We start from the raw sequence: 15,146 nt of genomic DNA, 5'->3' as shown, positions 1-15,146 counted from the left end.
TTGTTCCAATCTTTACCACTTCTTCAAAAGTTCAAGTCCTTGAGTCATATTAATGACTACTCTCATTTTTCCTTATTCTCTATCAAAGTTGTTAATATCTATAGTTTGAGAGGAGCCAGACAGAGAAACCTAATACTCATTTCATTATAACTAAATTTTACATTTGTAAAAGGCAGAAACATTGCCTGAAACCATACTATCTCTGGTTGCTTCTGCATTCCCCTTAGCCTTTTGTATACACGGGGGATAGTCTTATGGTATACATGAGGTATGACTATATCCATATATAATTCTTCCCAAAGAATTCACCAACCCTTCTCTATGCATCCTACATATTTATTTATATATTTATTATAATCATATACAGCCTGACATCTACAGAGTATGAATAACTACACATAGAGTTGCTAGCTATTATTTGGGTACTTGCTACAACAAAACCTCAAATTGCCATGTTACATTAGAAAAGACTTAGCTGAAATGCCAGTTTTTTTAGATGAAAAAAACACATTTTTAAGTGTTTTATTTGGTTTCTTACTTGCATTAGCCATCTCAGGTACCAAAAAGGCCTGCCCTAACATTTAGTCCCTCCTAGAGAAAGCAACTATATTGAGTCATAGGCAGAAAGATAAGAAAAACATTTTCAGTTCTCAAATTAAGTTAGTCACTGGTTTTGCAGTTGTGCTCACTTCTGACAGCCTTCATAGACAAACATTTCAGGGGAAACTGTACATAAAGAAAATAAATTGCCATTTGGCACTTTTCATGCCTGGCACTCTCAAGGAGAAAAGAATCCCATCCTTATTCTGCACACAGCACTTCCTGCTGCTTTGTTCTTTATTTAGTTCTCTTTAAAGTTCAGCAGCATTCTAATTCTTTCTCAAATTCTCCAAAATTCCAAACCACTCCATACGTGACAGAATTTTGAATAAATCCCCAAGTTCTCAAAATATAAATAAAGTCCTGAGCCACCACTGAAAGATGCAGCCAGTGGCTTTGTTAGGCACCCTTTCTCCTCTGGCCCATCATGATGCCCTTGACCAGCACCATGCCTCTCCTCCCCACTGCCCACTGCCCCTTGATGCCTCACATGTAAATCTGTCTCTTAGGTCATGCTACAAACTGTCTGGTACTGCTTCTTTCATCATTGCATGCATGTTCATTTCATCCTTTCTTCTTCCATCAGAATCCTGACTTTTTTCCCCAAATATCCACTCCTTCTCCAAACAGCCCTGGGCATCAGGAGAGCTATCCCCATCCCCAGCTTCCAGGGTTGGATCTGATTAGTCTGTGTAAACCAGTACATTGCACTCTCCAGGCAGCCCTCGTGGCTTAAGCTGGTTCTCTCAGACTACAAGGAAAGAGTTGTAGCTCGTGGGTGGAAAAGAAATTCCCTCCCTCTCCCTTCCCTCCCTCTCCCTTCCCTCCCTCTCCCTTCCCTCCCTCCTGGACAAAAAGAAGGAAGCATGAGGCCCCAGTTGTCAGTGGCAGTCACCTTGTAACCATAAGGAAAACCATCTTCAGCTTGAAATTGATGTGGATGTATCTGGAATGGATTCTTGATGTCATCCTTAAGCCACTAATCAGACCTCCTTTGGAGCCCACCTAACCTCTGACCTTCTTTCTTGAAGGAGTTCTTGGAGGCTTTAATATTCCAGCTTGCATTGTGGCCCTCCACAAGAGGATTGTGAGATGCTGTTCTTTCCAAACATATATGACCACACAGCCATATCTCAAAAAGAAAAAAAAAAAAGTGTTCATGAAGCCCAGCTTGGGGAACACTACACTGTGGCCATTTGGGGGTTCTTTGGAGCCAAAATGTCTCTTAAGAATTTAAGAATCACTAGTCACTGAAGAACTGGAAGTGAAAAACACACACACACAACTCTTAAACCCAAGATGTTGTGCTTGAGATGCATACCTTGTTGGCAATGTGGACATACTCACCTAATAATTTCTTTTTCAAATAAACCCCAATATGCATTTATTTAATCATATATCTGTTTCATCCATATTCAATATGGCAAGATTCCTCTGCCCAAAAAAACATTAAAATGCCAGTATCAAAAAGGGTTCCTTCTGGCTAACTTTCAAAGTTATTTTGATCTGGTCCTTCCCCAGTTACCCATCTGTCACAACTCCCCAGCCCAGTCTGCACCCTGGGCTTCACCCACTCTCATCCCTGGTCCTCCCACCTTAGGTCCCAGCCATAGCAGCCACACCCATCTACTCCTTCTCGGGTCTGGAATCCCACATTAATATCAATTATACATTTAGTTATATAAATAATAATAATACATTCTCCTTAGAAACTTAAATACTGATCACATCCCCTTTGATAGCCCCGATTCTGGTTCTCTTCCTGCCTTTATGGAGGTAACCACAGCTATCAACTTTATGTGGAAGCTTCCAGGCCTTTCCCTGGGCATTTAAATACACTCATATGAATCCACAGAACACATGGGGCCTTATTACATCCTGCTCCTACCTCTATCCTCACCCTGGAGCTTTAAGGTCCTAGAAGCCAAGAGATCCACCAGCTCTCAATAAAGTAGGAACAAGGACAAGAGAAGTAAAATTTAGCCTTTAGGAAGAACCGATGGTGCACAGCATCCACTATCACAGAAAATGCCACATTCTCAGAAAAGCAAAAGCCAGACAGCTGACCCTTCTCACAAGCACACATGAAGGAGAAGAGAAACGGAGCTCTGAGGTATTAGGAGCAAGGCCGTCAGGCTCCCTCGAGAAGGCTTGAGACATCCACCAGGCATCAGGAGCAGCAGTGGTTTGAGGTAGACAACCCTCCAACACTCAAAAACATCATGCAGCCCACGTCTTCACTGGGGTCTCTCCATAGTGAAGAGACCCAAAGCAGTCTGCTCTCCCAGCTCTTCTTTTCTTCCCATCCCTTCAGTTGAGGAAGCTGGAAGGATTGCCATTTTGGGCTTTGGACAGCTAAGTTCAAGCCAAGGAATATTAGGGTTAGAAAATGGTTTGCCTCTTCCTAGGCCACATTTCTCCAAGAAAGTCAAAACTAGTCTCTTCTGATAGACATATAGGGCAAATATTTTTATGGCTGCAGGCTTTCTCCAGGATCTGAGAGAGAACAACTGGAGCCTGAGGTAACAGGGACCCCACTGTGAAACAGTAGTGCAGGAGGAGAAGGTGCCAAGCAGGAGTTAGACAGTCTGCAGCCTCACCAGGCACCTATCACTGCCCTCTCTACTCACTCCAGCTTCACCCACATTTCCTAAGCTGGGCCTTTGTTATGGAACTTCTCTTGTTGATATCCATTAGACAGACTTAAGGTTAAAAAAAAAAAATACAGCCATATATAAACCAAGATTCCATTGAAGATGAACCCACTGAATTCACAATTCATTTTGAGCAGCAATCCTCTGTACAAAGTCCACAGGAAGGTGAGAAAAAGATTCACCAGGATTCAGGCAACATTTTCAACTGACTGCAACCCTCAGCTCTAGCTTGCACCCCAGAACATAGGCAAGGCTCTCCTCTAATCATCTCTAACCTCTACTTTTTCATACAGAAAAATCCCAGAGCAAAGAAGAATACGTAGGTGCTTGGAATTTTTCCTAGCATACTCTCTGCTTTCCTCCATGACTTCCTGTCTAACCACTGTCCCTCACTTACCCTGTTCCCTCTCTATTCTACTAACAAGCCACATTTCCTCCCATCTTAGGCCTTTGCATATACTGTTATCTCCACCTGGGATGCTCTTCTCCTGGTCTCTGCACGGATATTTCTTGTCATTCACCCTAAATGTCTTGTCTGGCCCTAAACGTCATCTAGTTCTTCTCTGGCCACTTGATCCAATATAGTCAATTATATACATTTTTCTTTCTTTCTTTCTATTTGTTTGTTTGTTGTCTGAGAACTGGGATTTACATTGTTCACTCAAACATGCCCGACATCTGAAAAATAGGATCTAACATAAAAAGGTTATTAATAAATGTTTCGAATGAATGAATCCTTGGACCAGCAACTTCACATGTAAGGCCCTGTGTGATCCACCTCTGTCTCAAAACTTGTTTCCCATCCTTCCCTCCAACCCATGCTTTGCTCCAAGCAGACTTATCTATTTGAAGTCCTCCTTTCATGCATTCAGTTTCATCTTCCATTCCTTCCCACACACTGTCCTTTCCCCTGTTGATTCACTGCTAGCCTGAAATCCTTCCTTTTCCACCTGAGTCCTCCTTGTCTTTCATAATTGGATCAAGCATCACTGCCTTCAGAAAGAGTCCTCTCCCACCTCTTCCTGCCCTCAGCTGGATACAAAGTGCTCATCTGTATTGGAAATTCTGTGCTTGCATCTATCAAAAATATTTATCTCATCATTGTGGTTATGGGGCTATTTACCCCCACTTCCTCCCCTATGTGTTAAGGTCATGAACGGAGCCCTGTTAGTTTCTAAACACTCCCAAATGAGTAAGTAGTAAATGTCTACTGAATTAATTAACAGGGGACATTCAAATACTTTGGCAAAGAAGAAAAGAAGAACAATAGGAAAAAAGAAAAGAAGATGGAACTAAACACACCACAAAAGACTACATCAAAATCTTTCAGATTGAGAAGAAAATTCTGAATGAGACTTGAGTAACATTCTATCAAAGCCAAGAGGGTCCCTGACCTACAATAGCCTTCCCACATCCACTCCATTGTCTTTGATGCAATGATATACAAACGTAGAAGATATACCTAGGACTGTTTACCTTAATATTTATACCTGTGATTCCCAACCATTTGATTTAGGGTAACAAAAGTAGTATATAGGACAACCTATAGCTATCCAATAATTGTAATATATCAAACTTTCATAGCTCGATGACACTTGCTCCTGATGTAGGGGTACATACATGCCTTTCCCTTACCTGAGCCTAGAGGTTGAGCCCCTGACTCAATTACTTATATTTACTGTAGAATTATTGAACATAATAAAAGATCAGTCAATATGAAATTATCTAACTAATCTGATAGAAACTAAGCCTTTCTATTAACATACATAGCATACTTCTTTGATGTAGGAATAAAAGACCCAGTAACAACCTCTGGGAGAGGATCTAGGATTGGGAACTATCTCTTTATAGGTATGAATATGTCCTGCTCCACCCATTACAAATATGTGAGACCCTCACTGAGAATTGGCTTAAGTAGCAGGGTTCTCACTGGAGCAATGTCAAAAACCTTTCTCCAGGGACTCAGCCTCCAGGCTCAGGTAAGGGGAAGGCACATATATATATCAGGAGTTAAGAACAGTGGGGACTGGAGTCAGGACCTGAAACTGCCTACAGCAAGTCCACAATTTGTTAGTCATTAATTGAATCCTTAAAATGTCCATTAAGCCCATAATATGTTCAACTTTGTTTTTATAACAAACTGTTTTAAGCTACCTCCCATTCTTTCATGAAATTTTCCTCTCCAAATCTCTGAGTAATATTGAGACTTAGGAAGACATGCCATTGATATGCCTTGACTATGTGTGTATGCTCCCCGTGGACTCTCCACCCCCACCCCACTAAGTAGTTCTGGGGGAGAGGGGTCCAGGCTACCTTCCTGCCCTAGTAAATACAAGCATTTCATTATTTGAAAAGAGTGGAAATTATGCCTTTAGGTAACCTGTTCTCACTGCCAGAGACTTGTCATATGAGTAACAACCACAGAAACTAAACTAGTAGGCCTATATTAACGTTGGAAAATCCATTTCTTTCTTTAGTATTCTTATTGCATGGTTATGGATCACATCAATATCTATTCTGTCTTATTTGAAAGGTGTTGTTTTATATAGTCACTCTTCTTTATCTCGTGGTACTTTGCAGTAGAAACATTTAAGAAGTATTGAACCCCTATAGATTTTCAGGAATGTTAAATGAGGGCTGAAACCAAAAGAACATTTTTGTATACTTTAAATATACAGAAAAGTCCACTCATCAGAACATAGCATTCCTTCATTCTAGAGTCTGTCCTCATTTTTCTGCTGTCCCACAGTTTCCACACTTAAACGCGCGCACACACACACACACACACACACTCTGCCAAAAGAAACCACACACACGTTCCCACTCCTACAAGTATTCTGAGTCAGCAGAATATGTTTGCACAGATGATAATGTGCAATACTCAGGGACATGTCCATCTGTATTGGCATCACTGGGCTGGACACTCTGAGGATACAAGAAGAGTGCAATGTTATCTCTGCCCTGGGGAAATTCACAGACATGTGAGGGCTCCACATATTAATTCCTATATGACTTTATAAAGTGGTAAATGCATTAATAAAGCCACACATACTGCAGGAACAGAGAAGGACAAGGGATTCCCTGTTCCTAAAGGGAAAGATGGTCTGGGAAGATTTCTCAGATGAAGAAGCATTCTCCAAGTCTTTGCAGCAGCAAAGTGACCCTCCTGGGTGCTGTCCAGTTGTGCCGAAGACTTCCTCTGCCCAGCTGGCTCATTCCTTACACCTCTCCCTGGCCCCAGTCCTTGATATCCTGTTGTGTATATACTCCACTCACCACCCAAAGAATTTCCTTAATTTTAAATTACATTTTCATTGTACCAAATGTTTGTTGAATATCTTCCCTGTGAAAGACTGCCCTTGCATAGCTCTTAAAGAAACATACTTTATTATTTCTGTTTTACCCATTGAAGTCCAAAGAGGACAATTCACTGGCCCACGTCACAGCCAGGACATGCTTGGATTGGATTTCAAACTAGATTTTCTATACTCTTCCCACTGCATCCACTCTCCCCCTTGGTTATAATACTGCCCCTCCTGCAAGCATTTGACATGCCTATTTTTATGAATGAAATACCAACCTAAAGTCTGGCTAGTAAAAATATTCAAGAAGGAAAAGATAATTTTTCAGTGATGGAATTAAGGATTTTTAAACATTTTTCTACTTTTACATGTTTCAAAAAATTTGTCTTAGAAAAAAAATTTAGCTTAGTCTGAGCATGCATTATTTATATAATGAAAACTATGTATTACTTACTTATTTATACTGAAAGAAGCAGGGCCATGCATGAGAAGGCAATAGAGAAGCCCAAATTAGGAGACACTTGGAGAAGCAGAAGTACAGAACAAGAGAAAGAAACATTAAAAAAAAAAAAAAACCCAGCAACCAGAGACATGAAGTGAGGTATGAATGTAAAAGGCCCTGAAAGAGTGTCCAGAAAATATTGATCTAAAAGCCAAGAGGCATCTGACTGCAAACCAAAGCTGGGAAACATTGGGAAAACAAGGCACTCAAGTCCCACATGCAAACAGTTTAACCAAGCAACCCCTGGGTTCATGGCGCTGAGTTACCAATTTGCAGTGTGCTCAGGAGGGCAGCCAGCAGGGGACTCTGCCCTGCCATCAGATTAGAGAAAGAACTTTTACTTGTGTCAGTCTCTGAGCTTGGATGCAAAGCTAAAAGCTGGTCATCCACCACCCAACCCATTCCTACCCCAATGCCCAGGGCTATGTTAGTTTGGCCTTGCAGAGTTGGGATGTGCACCCAGGCCAAAAGGGGGTGCTGGAAGTCAATGGATCAGAGAGGCAAGCATGAAAACACCCTTCCCTTGTCAAATTCCTGCTTTCTGCTATGTGCCCTGAGGATAACAGAGGCAGCATATCTTGCCACTTTGTCAAAGAGCACTTTTCCAGACAGTTTGTCATAGTTTTCTGCCAGAGTCCTCCTCTGTCTGACCCAGGAGGCTGCCAGAAGCCATCTCAAGCCAGAGATCCATCAACGAGAAGCTAAATTTGACATTTTCAACTCCTCTTTGATTTCTACTTTATTTTTGTGAGATCCTTTTCAAAATCTATGTGAGTTCATTAAATGCTCCTATACCCATTAGAAGTTGAAGAGGGAAGGAAAAAAAATCAGTAACCCAGGCAGGATGCATCATTCCTTTCTTCTGTAGCTGCCACATCAAAGGGCTAGCAGATGTGGTCTTGGTTGCCATTTCCCAGGAGCTAGTTATACTAAGTCAGTAAATAGAACAATTTATGCTTCTAGAAAGCAAGGGGCTGGATACAGATAAGATTATCTGAAACTAAAAGTGCTGCAGGGTTAGTCTATCTCTCAGTTCATTTCTAATGTCCCATCTGCAGATAAAGAATTTCCCATTAAAGAGAATCTCAACCATGTGCATGTGCAAAAAGGAAAGAGAGTTGGCAGGCAGAATAAAAACTCAGATGAGGGGTAGCTACAACATTCCAGGAGGCGAGTTGAGAGAAAAAGAAGTTTTATGTTCATAGATATGTCATCAGGAAGTGGTAGAAACAGACCAGAGCTCTGAGGCATGATAAATCCCTGTTCCTGTGACCTCTGCAAAGCAGCAGGCTGCTCTCCACCCAAATGCTGCAGAATTCGTCAAATTGATTTAGACTGGATCTCCTGCACCAGTACCCCTGCAATGATCCTAGGAAGGAGACATGCCACAATGCAGACCTGTGTGACTCTGAAAGGGGGCCCTGTACACATGGCAGCCACCTTCTTCCCCTCTGGTGGCAGTTACATATAAAGTTTTCATATTTCTAGGAACATTTTTTATACAAAAGGTGAAATACATTCTTCTCTACAGACATGGCCTTGGAAAAATGAGCCTGAGCTATCAGGTCCGCCTCTGAACTACAGATCAAAGGGACGGTCTGTGTGCTGTCACTCTGCCCCAGGTCCCATGCACAGCCTTTGTCTCTCTCCTTACCTTCTAAGTGACTCTTCCCATAGCAATGACTGATCCTCCCAGACAGGCACCTGTCTTCTGGATTTATGTATGCTTCTGTCTAGCTCACATTCCTTCCTCTCACAGTGGGCTCATTACAGGAAGGCAATGCCACATCTCACCCAAGAAGCAGGTGTCCCAGAAGAGGCGGCAGGGTACTATTCCCACGTGGCATAATTTCAAAGTTGTGTCTAGGTTAACTCTGCTCTATCTTGGAGCCTGAAATCTGCCACTCATGATGATTTATAGAATACAACATAATCAAATGTGGCCTTCTAGAATAAAATTCCACAAATAGAGCACACAGTAGTTATTAGAGTGAAGCAATTTATTTTCTTAGCTATGCAGATGATCATGTCAGATTTTGACATAGGGAAGAACAAGGAAACACTCAGAATTTCTACTGCAACCCAGAGAGCCTTTGTTCCAACCCAGCTCAGAGGTCCATGACACAAGGCTGAATAAATCTTTATTTGTAACATCAACTTTTTAAAAAGTCTTATATTTTAATACAATATTGAACTCTCTTCAGTCTTGCAAGTTGCATGTCCAGTGTTGCTCATTGCTGACCTTTGCATGGCCATTCCTCATCAAAAACCAATGATGCCCTTCTAGAAAACATTCTTCCTCCTTCCAGCTGACCCCTGACAAATGTTCTTCCCCACACCCTCTCCTTCTCTCCTTTCCTCTCCACTTTGTACTACCCACCCTCCAAACTTCCTCTCCCCTTTGATTTGGCAGAACAGGGATGAATTATACTATCCAACATATCATATGAAGCATCATCCCAAATGGATTTCCAATGAGTTAAAAAAAAAAAAGCAAAAAACTTGTACGTAACATTTCCTGTGTTTCCACTGAGCTCCTTAAAACCCATATGTTAAGCATGAAAATATGGCTGATAGTAAGACTGTTGGAACATACTGGCTCCTTAAGTAATGCACTGAACCTTATAAGTAAAAAGATAGAGTAGAAAGAGGATGAGCTTTGGAGGCAACTGGATTTGGGTTTGAGCTAAACTCAAACTCCGGCTTCATCCCTTAATAGCTATTTATCTTTGGACAAAGTTATTCAATCTTTCTGAACCTCAGTCTTGTCATCTTTAAAATGGGAATAACTCTCTTTTCAGTATTATATTAAATGAAGTGATAAATATGAAGGAAGGTAATTAATGTAAATAGTGTCTTTTTAAAAAAAATTCACTCCCATGAATTTTTGCCTGAACAAAATATCAGTGGGACCTTCTGATTTTGAGTACAGAGAGCTCTGTTTCCAGGTCTGTTTCAAGGTTCTGGGACTTTGGTCAAAACCATGGCTTACTGTGTGTGTACAGGGTTTGCCAGCCTATAATAAGATGAAATTGGTGTCAAGTAAAAGACATGGGACCAGGTGAAAACTCCCACTCCAGTGCTGCATTGCACTTCTATTTCTGGAGAAGTCTACTGGGGTGATGAAAACGAGTTAAATACCATTTCTCTGAAGCCATATATGATCCCTTCTTCCTACTGATTCATTCATTCAAAAATAGTGATTGAATGCCCCATTAGATGTTGTGAAAGAAACAATGAGAAAAACAGATCTGAGCCCTGCATTCCAGTAGTAATTATATATTTATAGATATGCCTCTTTCGTGAGACACCAGAGTTAGGACCAAATATTCTTCATTCCAAACAGGGCATACAGGTGTTTAAACAATGTATGGATGTTGATTGATTTCAATATTTTATATAAAAGTTGTGCTTTTTTAAAAAGAAGAAATCAGATCTAGTTTAACAATAGTTTTTACTTTTAAAATAGCACATTTATTTCTAATACATCTCTATTTGTTTGGCTACTGTTTTAGTAGACTACCATAACAAAATATTATATACTGCATAACTTAAACAGCAGGAACTTATTTGTCACAGCTTTGGAGGCTGAAAAATCCAAATCAAGTGCTTACCAATTTGGTTCCCAGTGAGGGCTCTCTTCCTTGTTTGCAGACAATGGTCATCTCATAGTGGAGAGAAAACAAGCTCTGATCTCCTCTGCTTTTCTTATAAGGACTCATACATAATCTCTTCATTAGTGTCTACTAACCCATCCTCATGACCTCATCTAAACCTTATTACCTTCCAAAAACCCAACATCCAAATACCATCACATTGGGGGTTAGGCTTTGATATATGAATTTTGGAGGACTCAAATATTCATCAATATGACTTTTAGATGACTCATCTCATAGCACCTATAATCTTTCATTACCCAATAGAAAAACTAGAAACTTCCAGGGGAGATTTGGTTTTGTTTTTGTTTTTTATGATTAGTTTGCTTTAAATAAGCTAGAAAACAAAGGTTCCCGAGAGCAGAAATCATGGTTCATGGAAAATTCAGAGCCAGGAGTGGTGTATCCTAACACTAGCTCTGCAACAAACTACATTGGACTTTGGTCAAATTACTTCACTTCCTTTTTTCTAAAGGGGAAGGAGCTGGACTGAATGATCCTCAGGTTCTTTTCCAGTTCTGCTATGCTTGCATTCCGATGACAGTGGCTATCTTAAACACTGCTTCTTAATTTGAAGGTCTCTATTGTCATCTTTTCTCACCAATCTCTGATACAGATGGCAGAGTTCTACAAACAAAAACAAAGGCTGTTTTCACTGGAGGCTTCCCAACCCATCATTAAAGCAACTGTCCTCCGACACATGTCCCCACCAATATGCATTGCCAAGACTCTGATTAAAGCACCCAGAGTCCCACTGCAAGCAATCTGCATTCACCTTATTTAATGAAAAGATAAAAATAGAAACCAAATTGAAACTTTCATAGGATACCTTGAACTTAGGGAAAATACCTAATTCTACTTATATAAGATATGCCCTTTAAGACTTAGCAAACACTTATATCCAAGCCCAGTATATAGGACAGAAGACCCTCAAAACAAAAATGATACAACTTCTCAATTTTTTAAAAGATCGAGGCTGATGTAGTGCTGCTGTTGACAGGCTCTGTTTTATCTGTTTTGAATTCTGCAACTGTGTGATTGCAGTCAAGAAAGATGTACCCACAGAATCCTCAAGGAACAGAAAGCTCCTGGTTGAAGAACTGTTATATAGAATGTTCATGTTGCGGTTCAGGTTTCCTGGGTATGTTTCTCCCAGATAGCATTAATCTCAATTGGGAGTTTTAATGGAAGAATGGTAATAAAAATTGAAAGAACTCCTCTCTTTCCCCCTGCTGTTTTCTATTAGCAGTGCATTATGTTATTTCATTTTCTAATGTTTACTTAAAAGAGCTCATAAATATAAGCTGGAGACCTAAGCTAGCAAGAACTGTGACCACAAAATAATGAACAGCTGAAGATAAGAGCTTTGAACAGAAAAGGTTTACCTTAAGCCATATTCATGTATACATAGGCAGCCCAGCCCCCATTCAATGCAGTGAAGCACATGGGAAAGAAAAGCAGTCGTTCTCTTTTGCTTGAACTCTACAGTTACTTCCTTTTTTGCTGGTAGATTGTGACCCTGCAGAAACTGTGAAATCAGTTGCAAATTTACAAATCAGCCTGCAAAGCACATATCAACAAAACTACCTATTTTTGAGCACCCACCACCTGGCAGACCTAGGGCCAAAAGCCTCCACATATGCTGTCTAATACAATACTACACTGTGCAAAAGTAGCCTTACCTCAGTTTTACAGGTAAGAACAACTAGGAATTATTAAGCAACATCTCCAAGGTCACTTAGTTGACTAATGACAGACACCCAGTTCTGGTGGATTTCTGAACACACACACACCTGTACACTATGAACATGGAGCACAGGTTTTTATCACTGAGGAATGAGAAAACACACTATGTTATCAACTGAGTTATGTCCCCCAAAATCCACATGTTGAAGCCCCAAACTCTAGTGAGATTATATTTGGAGGTGGGGTTTGTGGAGGTAATTAATGTTAAATGAGGTTCTAGGGTGGGGCCCTGCTTCAATAGAATTAGTGTCCTCCCCAAGAAGAGACACTAGATAGTTCATGCACTCTTTCTCACCACCAGCCAGAAATAAGAAGTCAAGTGAGCACATAGTGAGATGATAGCCATAGGCCAGCTAAGAAGAGAATCCTTACCGGGATAGAGTCAGCCAGAATCTTGATCATGCACCTCTAGTCTCCTGAACTGTGAGAAAGTGAATTTCTGTTTAAGCCACACAGTTCATGATATTTTGTTATGGCAGCCAGGCAGACAAAGACACCCTATCCATCCTGTATATCCACACTCACTATTCTTTTTTTTTTTTTTTTTAGTTTTATTGATTTTATTTTTTTAAATACATGACAACAGACTCTCATTATTTCTTCCCTCACTGTTGCCTTCTTAGTCCACTCTACCCTGCCACCAATATGATGTCTTTTTAAAAAGACAACCCAATCCTAACTTTCCCTGAAACACTCCATTGGTTTCTTAACTATCAGTAATAAATCTACTCTCATCCAGTTTTCAATGTAATAGTGGAAAATCAGAATAAACAAACATAAAATAAAGCATAAAATCCAAACTCCTGGGTTTGTGAGTTCACCACAAAGTCTGTCTGCTTTTCCAGTATTTTCTGACCACTCTCTCCAGTGCATGCCCTAACCAAATATAATATACACAAAAATGTATTTTATACCATATTTTCTCCCCACAGAAATACAATTTCTCTTTACTTCATATTGTCCTCATATACTGGATAACTCATATTCATCACTCAACACCCACTTTACCTCCTTCTCAAAATCTTCTCTCACAGACCCTCTGTCCTCAAAGATTCTAGGACTTAATGACACTTGCCAGATGTTTACTTGTTACTGTTTACTTGTATGTGTCCAGCTCCTCCTCCATCAGGTCATGGCATTTATCCCAGACTCTGACACATAGATGGCCCTAACAAATATCTGTTGTATGAATGAACAAATGTGTTTTTTAAGAGAACCGAATAGACCATATCAGTGGCTCCCAAACTTGGCTGCATATTAGTGCAGTGGTTCCCAAACTGTATGGAGAAATTTAAAAATTCTCATTTCCCAACCAGGACACCAGAACAACTAAAGCAGAATGTTTGGAGGTAGAAGCCAGACATTAGTATTTTTTTAAATATCTCTAAGTGATTTTAATGTGCACTAACATCTGGAAACCACTAGAATGTATCTTACCTTTAGATTTGGTAGTGAGATACATGGTAAAAACGTGATACATGATGTTTTCAAAAGTACATTTGTAGTCACTATCTTATAAACTAACTTTAGAAAACATTCTGCAAGTGTTGTTTTGTCTAATTTTACCAATGACATTGGAAGCTCTGTGATAACAAGTTTCCCACACCAAATCAGGCTCTTCCGTTCCTGCTTCTACTCAGCACAATGCCTATGTTGCCCTCCTACTATAATGAGAGCACAAGTTGTCCCTTGCTCCTGGGAAAAGAAGTCCAGAAGGCTCTGTCTCCCCAGCAGAAAGGCTGCAGGGTAAAAAGGACTTTCACAACTAGAACCCCAGAGCAGGAAAGGAAGATTGCCCTGGGGCAGGCCATACATATCCTGAGATGCATTCTTAGATCCTAGTCTCTAGTCAGACCACATCCATTTTATCCCATAAAAATAACAGGAAATCATATACCTGTTACTTACTCTGCTTCAAGGTTGCTTATTTGCATTCAAGACTATTCAGAACTGTGTTATCCAATATAGCAGCTACTAGTCACGTGACCATTTCACACTTGAATTGTGGCTAGTAGGAACTGAGATGTGCTATAAGTGTAAAATACACACAAATTTAAGTCAGTACTAAAAAATATTTTCATTGATAATTTTTATATTGATTGCATATAAAAATGACAACATTTTTGATATGTTAGATTAAATAAAGTATACCAGAATTAGTTTTGCCTGTTTCTTTTTGCCTTTTTACCATAGCTACTAGAAAATTTAGAATCACATATAGGCCTCCCATTGTATACAGATTGAACTGCACTAGCTTAGAATATCCAGTTAACAGAAAGAAAAATAGGTTTTAGAATAAGTTAAGTACAGAAGCTCCTCCACTTACAAGTCAATCAGACTCTGAAAAGCTGGGTGTAAGTCCTGTTGTTGTTGACACTTAATAAATATTTATTGAAGGAACAAATGAATATGGCTATTTTTATATTGGGTTTTAAATATGATCAGTTATATAGATTTAAATCTCTTTGGTTAAAATCTAACCTACATATGACCATAGACACATGTCTTACATATCCCATATTATGTATAGCACAGTTTCTGACACATTAGACATGTTCAATAATTGGGGAATCAAGTCCATTTGTGATGACTTCTAGGTGAAATTACAGATTCAATCCTTTGGGAAACAGATACCCAGAAGGTGCTAGAAGTGCAGGAGATGTATGGGAATCGTACTAGTCAAAGA

Source organism: Marmota marmota, unplaced genomic scaffold, assembly GCF_001458135.2.
Source record: "Marmota marmota marmota unplaced genomic scaffold, marMar, whole genome shotgun sequence".
Classification (NCBI taxonomy): domain Eukaryota; kingdom Metazoa; phylum Chordata; class Mammalia; order Rodentia; family Sciuridae; genus Marmota; species Marmota marmota.
Note: the sequence above shows the minus strand (reverse complement) of the source record.